Source organism: Acinonyx jubatus, chromosome B3, assembly GCF_027475565.1.
Source record: "Acinonyx jubatus isolate Ajub_Pintada_27869175 chromosome B3, VMU_Ajub_asm_v1.0, whole genome shotgun sequence".
Lineage (NCBI taxonomy): Eukaryota > Metazoa > Chordata > Mammalia > Carnivora > Felidae > Acinonyx > Acinonyx jubatus.
Window position 1 is genome coordinate 32,728,908 of NC_069386.1, and position 13,646 is coordinate 32,742,553.

The window sequence follows — 13,646 nt, forward strand, 5'->3', positions numbered from 1 at the left end:
AGATCATGACCTGAGCCAAAATCAAGAGTGGGACGCTTACAGGACTGAGCCACCCAGGCACCCCCTGCTTTTGCCCTGAAAAGTAAATCTGAACATGCCAACTGTCCCAGCTGAGGCCTTAATATCAATGCAGTATCATCCTCCATTCTTTGATCAAGTGGTTCTCAATGTGGGTAGCATTTCAGAATCATCTGAGGAAATTTCAAACACCTGTATTGGGCCACACCCCACAACAAATACATCATCGGACGAGTGTAAGGAAAGAACCCGTGCATTACCATTTTTTGAAAGCTCATTGGCAATTCCATTACACAGCCAAGATGAAGAACCACAATTCTAGTTGTACACATGAATGCAGAGCCTACGTTTAAAAGAATGTGACAGATCTCCTAGTAGACCCAATCAAGTTACTGAGTAACATTCCAATGATTAGTACTGTGGGGAGGCAACTATTGTTTGACATTAGACCTTTGACTTTGGCTCAGGTCATGATCTTGCAGTTTGTGAGTTTGAGCCCCACATCGGGCTCTGTGCTGACAGCTCAGAGCCTGGAGCCTGCTTTGGATCCTTTGTCTCCTTCTCTCTCTGCCCCTCCCCCACTTGTGCTCCATCTCTGTCTCAAAAATAAATAAATGTAATCAAAAAAATTTTTTTTAAAAAGGGAAAGCTCAATATTAAATGAATGGGTTTTATAATATAATAGTCTAGGATGAAGCAGCAAGAAGACACTTTTTTAGCCCAATTAACACACACAGAAAGGCCTCAAAGTATAGCTTTTCATCTATCTCATAATTTGATCTGAAATGAAATTAAACAGGTTATACACTCCATCTCAAAACTCAGTTTGACAATTTTCCTACAAAAGAATGGGCTCATAAAAAAGAATGAAATCTTGCTGTTTGCAACAACATGGATGGATCTAGAGAGTACCATCCTAAGTGAAATTAAGTCCGTCAGAGAAAGACAAATATCGTATGATTTCACTCATATGTGGAATTTAAGAAACAAAACAAATGAGCGAAGGGGAAAAAAAGACAGGCAAACCAAAAACAAATCTTAACTAGAGGGAACTAATGGTTGCCAAAGGGAAGGTGGGAGGGAGATGGGTAAATAGGTGTTAGAGATGAAGGAGTGCACTTGTGATGAGCACCAGGTGTTGTATGAAAGTGCTGAATCACTATCTTGTACACCTGAAACTGCATGTTAACATTGTATGTTAACTGAAATTTAAATAAAAACTTCTTTTAAAAAGGCCTTGTTTTTATAGTATGTTTCCATGTAGCTTAATCTACATGCTCCTTAAGAGAGCTGCTGCTGATCCAAATTTTATAGACTATTGCTTCGTAATGCCTTACTTAATATTAGGAACCCAAAAGCCGTATTTTATAAAAAGTTCTACATAGAAATATTTGCAACACCTAAAATAAACAGTAAATAAGCAAACACACAAGTCCATAAAAAGACAAAACAACACAAATGGATGGTTTATGAATTCTAAGAATACAATTAGCTGAAAAACAAGAAAATATTCAACCTCCTTAATACAGTGGTTTTTTTTTAATGTTTTATTTATTTTTGAGACAGGGAGAGACAGAGCATGAACAGGGGAGGGTCAGAGAGAGGGAGACACAGAATCTGAAACAGGCTCCAGGCTCTGAGCTGTCAGCACAGAGCCCGACGCGGGGCTCGAACTCACGGACCGCGAGATCATGACCTGAGCCGAAGTCGGCCGCTTAACTGACTGAGCCACCCAGGCGCCCCTTTAATACGGTGTTTTTAATTTACCACAACGGCTAAAATCTTAAAAATTTATAATATGCAGGGACAGAGGAGGGGAAATGTCCCATGTTAGCGAAATGGCAACTTTGGTAAAATTTTTGTGAGAGTAGTTTGGCAGAACTCAACAAAATTTAAAACACACATGACCATAGAGCGCCTGGGTGGCTCAGTCAGTTGGGCATCTGACCAGCTCAGGTCATGATCTCGCGGTCTGTGAGTTCGAGCCCCACATCAGGCTCTGTGCTGACAGCTGGGAGCCTGGAGCCTGCTTCGGATTCTGTGTCTCCCTCTCTCTCTGTTCTCCCCTGCTTGTGCTCTGTTACTCTGTCTCTCAAAAATAAATAAAGATTAAAGAAACCAATTTTTAAATGCACATGACCTAAGATAGGATCTAGAGATTCCACTTCCAGAACTTACTCTGCAGAAATATGTAAGTGTAGAAGGGGAAGGAGAAGAAATTTTACATGCACGTTATTTGGAAAAGCAAGAAGGCAAAGATAACCTACATTCTTCCAAGGGGGGGCGGAATGCCTACAAATTATGCCATATCCATACTTAGAACATTATGCAGCAATTAATAAACAAAAGAAAATAGGTCTGTACGCATGCACATGGAAGGATATCCATGACACATCACTAAGTGAAAAAAAAAAGCAAGTTACTGAGCAATGTATAATATTTCATTTTTGAGTTTAAAAAAAGGTAAAGTTCTATGATATATTCAATATGTAATAAAATGTTTAAAAGGATTTATATTAAAGTTGCTCTGAAAAAGAAAAAAATAAATAAAGCACCTCTGGAGAGTTACCATCCTTGAGGGAGGTGCTTATTTGGGAATGAGGTGAAAATGTGTTTTTTTCTGTACTGTATTACTTTTGTAACAATCAACTATAAACAGTGTAAGTCTTGCTTCTCAAACTGTAGTTTACAAAATCAATCACCTGAGAATCTGTTAGAAATTCAGAATCCTAAATCTCAATCCACATCTACTGAATCATTTCAACCAGACTCTCAAAGGTGCCTCCCACAGGTTTCTGAAGTGATACATATGCATAGTGAAGTTTGACAAGCACTGATACAAGCTACAGGAAGTTCTGAGAGTTCGTTATACTAACTCTAAAAGGTTTCATTTCCATTTCTCCTTAATTTTAATTAAATACTTGACTTCTTTTTAAGAAATTATCATGTAAAGGTGGTTGAGCATCTGACTTCAGCTCAGGTCATGACTTCATGGTTCGTGAGTTCGAGTCCCGCATCAGGCCGCTGCTGTCAGCGGGGTCTCCTTAAGATCCCCTGTCCCCCTGTCTGCCCCTCCCCCACTCATGCTCGCTCTCAAAAATGAATAAACATTTTGAAAAAAAGAAATTATTATATGTAATTCAGGTATAATTTTTCTTCTCTTAAAAGATATAGAAGTATGTTGAGAGCTTTATACTAAGAATCACTAAAAAGCTGCAATATAATTAATGCTTAATAAATGACATTCAACAGAATAAATTATTTATGTATCCAAAGTTCACACAGCACCATATACAAAATGGAAGAGTAGTATCTGTCACCAAAAGATGCTCTGGATTTTGATTATTCAGGATTTGATGAAGGGTGTAAAAACCACTAAATAGATATTCTGGGCAAAGGGGGAATTAATAAAAGGAATTGAGTGCTTGATTTGTAGATGGACTGAAGGAGTGGGCAGTACAAGAACGAGACCAGAATACTACACAACTGAGTCACAAGGAGCTCTTCCTGTACAAGCCACCAATGGAACCACTAAATTCAAGAATGGGAGATGATCCAAGGATTAGAAAGCTAGAATCAGGAAGTCATCATTACCACTGCCACGACTGACTCTACATACCCAAGAAGCCAGGTGATGTACAAAGCAAAACAGAGTCTATCTGCTGCCTTTGCCACAAATGCCTCTGGATAATGCAGAAGAATGGCCAACGCAATGCTACATTTCTGCTACTGCAAAAAAAATCTCATATCCTTACAATTGCAGGAAAAAAAAAAAAAAGGAAAGAGGAACAGCAGAAAAAAGAAATAGTTTTTGGCTTTCTAGCCCAACAGAGCACAAAAAGGTACTCCACAGAACTGAGGAAGACCATCACAGAATTCCCAAATGGCTTAAAAGCTGTATGCATTTAAAACAAATGTACAACTAAACAACACTAATCCTCAAAGTTTCCAGTTTCGAATATTTACTTTTAAGCTACCCTCCAAGAAGGAAGGTAAAAGACAAGAGTAAAATGTTGAAGGTCATGTTGTTAGGAGACTTTCCCATTGAAGATGCTGCTTGGAGATTACTTCAGCAAAAAGTTCACAATTTCACTCACTACCCTTGGACATTAATTAAAATAAAAATTTAACACTGACAAGTTTTGACCAACTACATAGAATTCTGTAGATCCATGACACTTAACTTGAAATTGTGCTGAGGTATGCATTTGAACTCCACATGTAATCCTGTTGCACCCAAACTTGCTAATGAATACATTTAGCCAACTACCATCAATAACATCTCAAATTTGGCTTTGCTGTTCTTCACCTGCCCTTGTACATGCATATTATGAAGGCAATTACTTCCTTCTATGTCATCTTAAATTTGGAGAGCCAAGACTTCACCTCTAGAGAATGTCAAGAGTTTAATCAAAATTTAGTAAAAGAAATAAAATGTTTCTATTAATAGAAGAAAGGATACTATCACTGTGTGTATCATTTGATTTATTCTGTATTCAACCCCAAACCAAAGTGGGGCATGTGATGGAAGGGATATATCTTATGTAAACAGTATAAACAATGTTAGGTAAAACTTGTATTTTACATCAGAAAAACAAACTGAAGGCTTTACATAGCACTATATGCTTTTAGCATCTAGTTGATGAACAGCCAAGTCACTTCCAACAAATATAACCCTAGTTTTAAACGTTTACCATTACATGAAGCCCCATTTAAGGCAAGATTTTCTTGGGTCTCAGTCTCCTAACTGAAGGGGAAAAAATCCCCATACTCTTTGAGAGGAAGAAAAATTCCTACAGATAAAAGGGTAAGAATTTAAAGGAAAGTCCAAGAACCAGGTAACTCCCAATTCCAAACTACCCTGGCATAACAGCTAATTTAAACCACAAATGAAAATTCTATATAGTCCACTTTATGTTACTTGACTATTTTTGCAGTAATTCAGAATTGTTAGAGAATTATTTAAGAATCCTCTTAGTTATCTATTCACACGTTCACCTCTGGGTTCCAATTGTCAAGCCCAAAGTATTAGCATTCTATACATAGCTACTGTGGCACCACTGAAAATATTCCACAAACACACAACCAAAACGTTTTGAGTGACTTCAATGTACCGCACTTAACACAACCACTAGCCATCTCCAAACTACCTGAAGATGACATACAAAATTGAATTCGTTCTGTTAAATGAACTGAATATTGTTAAGAAGTGTTGTATATAGTTTTATCTTCCTTTGGAGGCACTTCAAAAAAAAAAAAAAAAAAGATACACATTCCCAACTACTTCTTAAGAACAAATTTTAACAGTACATAATTTGAACTAGTACTTCCTCCTTTCTTATCATAGCAACTCAAAATACCTATTGATAAGTGGTAGGATTCTAACAATTCAGTTTCTTAATGACACTCCATGTATGTATAGATGGCATACAAAAATTTGTACAATATAAACACAAGTGAGATTCTCTGAAAACCATAGTGCTTATTTAACAAGTATGGGGGTTTTAATTTTTATCTCAGAAAGATCTTACTTAAAAAAAGCCACTGTAAATTTCTTTAAAGCTCAAGAAGTAGCCATAAATTCAAATGATCTTGAAATAGACACATACATACTCCTGTATCATTTAAAGAAAGTTTTATAACCAAGCTATAACAGGCCATGTACATCTCCAGTACATTTTCTTGCCAGTTATTCTCAAAAAACACAGGCTCAATGATTAACAATCATGACAAAAGGAACACATGGCATATACAACCGGAATCATCCGCTTTTCGTGAAGCTTATAATGAATACCTAGCCTAAGAACACTTCTACATATACTTGCTGAAAGGATTTTAGAGAATGAAGATCAGTGCTCACTGTGGCAGCACATATGTTAAAACTAAAACAATACAGAAATTAAATTAGCACAGCCCCTGTGCAAGGATGCCATGCAAATTCAGGAAGTGTTCCACATTTTTGTGTCAAAGAGTTGGGAGATCAATTAAGGAAGAATTTTCCTGATTGATTAAAAATAACTTGGTTATGCTCACCTACTCCTGCTAGAAGTTTACCCAGTATATTAACATAGTGCACAATAAAAACAAAAAAGCCAAATAAGTAATTAAATAATGACAGTATCACTAAATGTGGATCTTTAATAATGGGGTTGAACTGAATCACTGTTTAAGCATTTTTTAAATTTAGTGTTATGTGCATAGTTTTAAAAGTTAATTATAACCTCAAGGTTTAACAGTCCTCTCTGCCACATCTCAGTCAATACTGATTTCCAATCCTTTGAGGCAAGTATTTTAAATTCTTTTCACTGTTCCTTCTAGTACTTTTATCCCAAATAATACGCTTTCTCAGATAGTTACTATCTTTCTATTTTAGATATCATCTATCACAATGTTCATTGATGATGATTTTGCACTCTTACATGCACCTTCCCTCCAGTCTTTCTTGTGTAGTTTTATCATCATTTTTATTTAAGCCACTATCCATTGTTTTTAACAATCACCTAACAGGAATTCCAGAAAGAGAGGAGAGGGAAGAAAATTACCAAAGCAGTATTATAAGTTCATTTCTCAAAGCTTTAAAAGGACACAAATCTGAGGGTGCCTGAGTGGCTTGGTCAGTTAAGTGTCCAGCTCTTGATTTCGGCTCAGGTCATGATCTCATGTTGGTGAATTCGGGCAACTAGCCCATTTGGGATTCTCTCTCTGCCTCTCTCTGCCCCTCCTCCCACCCATGTGCATGCATTCTCTCTCAAAAAAAGTAAATAAACATTAAAATAAATAAAGGACACAAATCTTCCAGTTAAAAGGGTCCACTAAGGCCCAACACAATGAAGAGACTTGAAACAACCAAGAATAAAGAGAAAAGGCTGAAACTTAAAAAAAAAAAGTCATCAAGAAACGAGAACCAGACTGGTATTGGACTTATTAGCAACAGTAAGTGCAGAAGGCAGTTATCTTTCATCAACATTCAATCCAGACTTTTCCAGCTAGCCCATCTAGCAACCAAATTTGAAGACAAATTAAAGACACTATCAGGGCCACAATGAGTAACATCATAAAGTTACATGGGAGTTAAATTAAGGATGTAGCCCAGCAAAATGAGATTAAATCAAGAAAAGACACAAGTCTAAGAAAAAGGGTCCAATTCAAGAGTTAGTGGGAAGAGTTAGTGATTACAACAGCAGGATGGAGGACTCCAGAAGTGTAAATACAATCCAAATGACCTTGATATCAGAAGCATTGTTCTCGGGGAAGGTCCAGAGTATTTGGCATTAAGCCTGTTTAAAAAAAAAAAAAAAAAAAAGCATAATAATCGTAATACACTATTTGGGCTGTCATAAAAACAAACACTGTTCAATAGTGTAATTTTTTTTTAAATTTTGAGAGAGAGCAAGAGCGAGGGGAGGGACAGAGAGAGAGAGAGAGAGAGAGAGAGAGAGAGAGAGAGAGAGAGAATCCCAAGCAGGCTCTGCACTGACAGCGCAAGGCTCAATCTCATGACCCTGGGATCATGGTCTGAATGGAAACCAAGAGTGGGACCCAACTGAGCCACCCAGGCACCCCTCATCACGAGTTCTTAATATACAATTGTTACCTTGGCTCTTTTCTCCAACTTGTGATTTAAAAAAAGTCATTTTGTTTTGTGATCATAGTCAAGTCTTAATTTGCTCATAGCTTGATTTATTTTTTCTTGAAGTGACACTTGATGGGGCGCTTGGGTGGCTCAGTCAGTTAAGCGTCCAACTCTTGGTTTTGGCTTAGGTTATTATCCCAGGGTCAGGGGATTGAGCCCTGCATCAGGCTCTGTCTGCACTGACAGCATGAAGCCTGCTTGGGATTCTCTCTCTGCCCATCCCTCACTTGCACTCTCTCTCAAAATAAATAAACATTAAATTAAAAGACAGTTCAGAGAAATGTTAAATTAAAACCAATAATATTTTATCAGACTAATGAAAAATTTAAAGATTCTTAATATACCGTGTCAGCAAAAGAGCAAAGAAAATGACAGTTCACACACTACTGGTTAAAAGATAAACTCAATAACCTTTGAAAACATTCCATCTTATTTATAAAAACTATGAATATCTATACCCAAAGTCCAACAAACCCACTTTGAAGGTTAGGTTAGGTCAAGAAAGTAAAAGGAAGGGAATGATAGGAAGAAGACGCACAATACGAGTGAACAAAATGCCCAACAATAAGAAAAAAGATAAACTGATATGTCCCTATTAGAAAATACTGTACAATTTTTAAATCCACAGTAATACTGAAGGAAAAAATAGCAACTTGCAGAATAAACTAAACTGGAGCAGGAAGCAGGAAAGAACACCAATATAACATTATTTTTCTTCTAAAATAAAATACATTTCAACTTTGGATTCGTGTTTATTGACATAAGAACACTATTTGAATTTTTTTTAATGTTTTTATTTTTATTTTTTTGAGAGCGAGCGAGAGAGAGTGTGAGCAGGGGGGCAGAGAGAGAAGTGGACACAGAATTCGAAGCAGGCTCCAGGCTCTGAGCTGTCAGCACAGAGCCCAATGCGGGGCTTGAACTCATGAACTGCGAGATCATGACCTGAGCCGAAGTCAGAGCCCAAAACGCTATTAAAAAAAAAAAAAAACAAAAAAAATCAAATCTTAGCAATGATCTAGATCCAGTTAAATAGTTCCCATCTTCACACCCTTACTAACAATCCCTTTCAAAGAAGACATTAATAACCAACATGCATCTTAAAAGGGGAAAAGCAATCCCTATCAAAATAACACCAGCATTCTTCACAGAGCTAGAGCAAACAATCCTAAAATTTGTATGGAACCAGAAAAGACCCCGAATAGCCAAAGCAATCTTGAAAAAGAAAACCAAAGCTGAAGGCATCACAATCCCCGACTTCAAGACATATTACAAAGCTGTAATGATCAACACAGTATGTTACCGGCATAAAAACAGACACTCAATAGAACCCAGAAATAGACCCACAAACATGTAGCCAATTAATCTCTGACAAAGCAGGAAAGAATATCCAGTGGAATAAAGACAGTCTCTTCAGCAAACGGTGCTGGGAAAACTGGACAGCAACATGCAGAAAAATGAACCTGGACCACTTTCTTACACCATACACAAAAACTCAAAATGGATGAGAGACCTAAATGTAAGAAAGGATGGGGCACCTGGGTGGCAAAGTCGGCTGGGCATTTGACTTTGGCTCAGGTCATGATCTCATGGTTCATGAGTTGGAGCCCCGCATCAGCTATCAGCACAGAGCCTGGAGCCTGCTTGGGATTCTGTGTCTCCCTCTCTTTCTCTGCCCTTCCTTGCTTGTGCTCTCTTTCTCTCTCTCTCTCTCTCAAAAATAAATAAACATTTAAAAAATTAAAAAAACAAAAACAAAGTAGGAAAGGAAGCCATCAAAATCCTAGAGGAGAAAGCAGGCAAAAACCTCTGACTTTGGCCTCAGCAACTTTTTACTCAACATATCTCCAGAGGCAAGGGAAACAGGAGCAAAAATAAACTATTGGGGCCTCCTCAAAATAAAAACCTTCTGCACAGTGAAGGAAATGATCAGCAAAACTAAAAGGCAACCAACGGAATGGGAGAAGATACTTGCAAACGACATATCAGACAAGGGTTAGTATCCAAAATCTATAAAGAACTTATCAAACTCACCCAAAAAACAAATAATCCAGTGAAGAAATGGGCAAAAGACATGAATAGACACTTCTCAAAAGAAGACATCCAGATGGCTACTGACACGTGAAAAAATGCTCAACATCACTCATAAGGTAAATACAGATCAAAACCATGATGAGATACCACCTCACACCTGTCAGAATGGCTAACATTAACAACTCAGGCAACAACAGATGTTGGCGAGGATGCGGAGAAAGTGGATCTCTTTTGCACTGCTGGTGGGAATGCAACTGGTACAACCACTCTGGAAAACAGTATGGAGGTTCCTCAAAAAATTAAAAATAGAACTACCCTATGACCCAGCAATTGCACTAGCAGATATTTATCCAAGGGATACAGGTATGCTGTTTTGAAGGGGCACATGCAACCCAACATTTATAGCAATGCTATCGACAATAGCCAAAGTATGGAAAGAGCCCAAATGCCCATTGACTGATGAATGGATAAAGAAGATGTGGTATATATATACAATAGAGTATTACTCATCAATCAAACAGAATGAAATCTTGCCATTTCCAACTATGTGGATGGAACTAGAGGGTATTATGCTAAGCAAAATTAGAGAAAGACAAATATTATATGACTTCACTCATACGAGGAATTCACTCATACTAAATTTAAGATACTAAACAGACGAACCTAAGGGAAGAGAAGCAAAAATAATATAAAAACAGGGAGGGGGACAAAAACGTAAGAGACTCTTAAATATAGAGAACAAACAGAGGGTTGGTGGAGGGGTTGTGGGAGGGGGGATGGGCTAAATTGGTAAGGGCATTAAGGAATCTACTCCTGAAATCACTGTTGCACTATATGCTAACTTGGATGTAAATTTAAAAATTAATTAAAGAAATAAATAAAAGGGGAAAAAAACTAAAAACTAGAAATTACTTTTGAAATGTCAACAGTGGCAGAGCCAGAATTAGAATGACCCTAGTTTGCTTTACATTAGTTTGCTTTATATTAATCCAGATTTGACAGTTTTAAAGAAATTATAGGCTCGTGACAAATATTCATTTTAATATTGCCATACAAGGTAAGCAATGATTTATGTTCTCTTTAGACTGTGAAATACATAAAATACATTTGGAAGAAAGGGCTAAGTATGGAATAAGAGAGTAAAAAAGTTAACTAAAAAGGATTCCAAGACCAAAAAAAGAGCCATCTTAAATACCAAAACATCTTATTTCAACACAATTGATTCAAAAAACCTCTACTATGGTATACCATGAAACTTTGAAATACATTTCCACATTTAAGAGAATGCAGACTAGTTCTCCTCAATATAATATATAGTTTATTAAGTAACTACTAACCTCAGCCTTTTGGGCCAGAATTTAGGCAGCAGATACTTAAGATCTTAGGTTTTATAGTCATTTTGAAAATTCAGCAATCTTCATTGAAAACCAGATACAAACCTGTATCTGCCTTTTCATTCGGGAAGCCTTAAAAAGCACTGTATTAACCTATTTAGAAAAACAGAGCCCCTTCCTTTTAGAAGTATATCCACAAAGAAAATGATGCACATATCTGTATCATGCAGCTAACCCTACAATCTTACTTTGTCAGCCAATACTAGGGTAATATAAAGAAGCAACCTAATACTTTACCTTCGATGTAAGCTTTCCATTTCTCTTTCTTCAAACATTTGCATTATATTGCCTGAGTTCTTAAAATTTTCCTGTGATTTTGTCTTGGAATTCAGTATAAAAAACACTGTTGCTCTCTCATTCTAATATAGCATTTAAAAAAAGAAAGCCAGGTACTGGTATTGTAATTGCTATCATTTTACAAGCAAATGGATACAAATATCTAAGCAAATGGTACAAACATTTAAATAGAAATGTTTAAACTTCCTTCCAGAAGTTAAGCCTGGAAGATTCAAATTATTTCCATCAAAATATTCCAGAATCAGATATATAAATATTAATGTATATTTTATACATATACACACATGGCCAGATCAATCTAGCTTTCCTCCTTTTCCTCCCAGTTTTACAAATGGGTCCTCTGTCATCATAGTTTCTGAAAATTAACCAACCAGGCCCATGAAGCAAGCAAACAGCATGAATACCCTCCATGTAATCATTTCTTCTATTATTTAGCATTAAAAAAAAAAAAAAAAAGACAACGGCACACACCAATTTACTATTGCCTAAGTGCCGAGTAAGCTTCTGGTTTAAAAAACACAAAACTGTACCCTTTATAAATGGATATATCAAGTCTGTCATGTCAGAACAGGCTTGTCCTCAAGAGGCTTGTCCTCAAGATTTACAGGATAAATGGTAGGCCCTTAAAATAATGAGGTACTATACTTGCTGCCAAGTGTGCTTGCACATATGTGTATTTAATGGTCCTTTAATGACTTGTCTTTGGAATGATTCTGTCCTACCTTTGCTGCTGCAGCCCGCCTGTCCTTTGCATCACTGAATTCATACTTCTGGAAGTACCCAATATGCACTGTAACAGACAGATGGACAGATCAATGGGCCACAGCGGCAAAGGCCAGATAGACAGACTTGATAAAAATTAAAATCAAGGTATATAAAGGGAAGGGGGAAACCAGAAGAAAATATATCTATCTATATTCTATAAGCAAAATGCCTGAACTTCAGGTCTACAGTCCTCCCAAACACATACCCAAATAAACTAAATTTTTATTTCTTTTCTTTCAAGTAGAAATAGTACCACTGCAGTAATCAGTATTTTTAATACCATTAACAGTTACAGATATGGCAAGCACTTCTGTAACTATGCCACACAATTTCTTCACAGGCTACTCTTTAATACACAAATTATCACATCCAAAGACATTTTATACCAAAATTAATATGGCAATTATTACATGTAGAAAATTTCTCTAATACCAAAGTCTACTAGAATCACAAAATAAAACTAATATTTCAGCATTTTACCATTCTATCTTTCCCTGTCTTCCTATGTAAAAATGGTTGCTAACACCACATCTAGATAACTTTGGGTGCTTAAAAGAATATATGATAGTGTCATTTAGGCCAATTACCAAGATTTGGTAAAACATTTATATACAAAACTACCATCAGTATCTTTAAAATCTATGTAGAGTCCTTCGGTTACTTCAAATCCATTCAAACAAGTATTCACACTTCAAGAAGTTTCTAAAAGTTATTTTTTAAAACACACCTTAATATCCCAAAATGCTAGCTTGCTTAAGTAACCTTCATTAAAAGCTTAGATCCAGAGGTGCCTGGGTGGCTGTTAGTTAGGTGTCCAACTTGATTTTGGCTGTCATGATCTCACAGTTTCTTCATAAGTTCGAGCCCCACAATGGGCTCTGTGCTGACAATGTGGAGCCTGCTTGGGATTCTCCCTCTCTTTGTGCCCCTCCCCTGCTCGTGCTCTCTCTGTCTCTCTCAAAATAAATCAATATGCTTGAAAATAAAATAAAACAAAATAAAATAAAATAAAAGTTTAGAGATCCATGTAAAAAGCCATTTTAATTTAATCAGACATTTTATTTTGTATACATCTAAAATAACATGGATCCATTCTCCATGTTTAACAAAGACTGAAGAAAGACACTTCCCATTTTCTTTTTTTTTTTTTTTTTTTAATTTTAACGTTTATTTATTTTTGAGACAGAGAGAGACAGAACATGAACGGGGGAGGGTCAGAGAGAGAGGGAGACACAGAATCTGAAACAGGCTCCAGGCTCTGAGCGGTCAGCACAGAGCCCGACACGGGGCTCGAACTCACGGACTGTGAGATCGTGACCTGAGCCGAAGTCGGCCACTTAACCGACTGAGCCACCCAGGCGCCCCAACACTTCCCATTTTCAATGGGTCTAACCATTTATACAATTCTTACTGTAACCTCTCAAAAAAATAACCAGGTAATTAAACATGATAATCAAATGTAATGCATGATCTTATACTGGAAGAAGAGAAGTTATAAAATGACA

At 36.8% G+C, this 13,646-nt stretch overlaps 1 protein-coding gene and 1 non-coding gene across 3 annotated transcripts in view; one reads left to right on the forward strand and one right to left on the reverse strand.

Annotated features, from left to right (window-relative positions):
- The window catches only part of ARIH1 (ariadne RBR E3 ubiquitin protein ligase 1), a 118,215-nt gene that overhangs the window by 77,741 nt on the left and 26,828 nt on the right, over positions 1-13,646 (reverse strand). The gene's annotated exons all lie outside the window — the stretch shown is intronic.
- LOC113602155 (U6 spliceosomal RNA) lies at positions 5,871-5,979 on the forward strand. Its single transcript, XR_003423516.1, has one exon. It is a non-coding gene; the product is annotated as a U6 spliceosomal RNA (small nuclear RNA).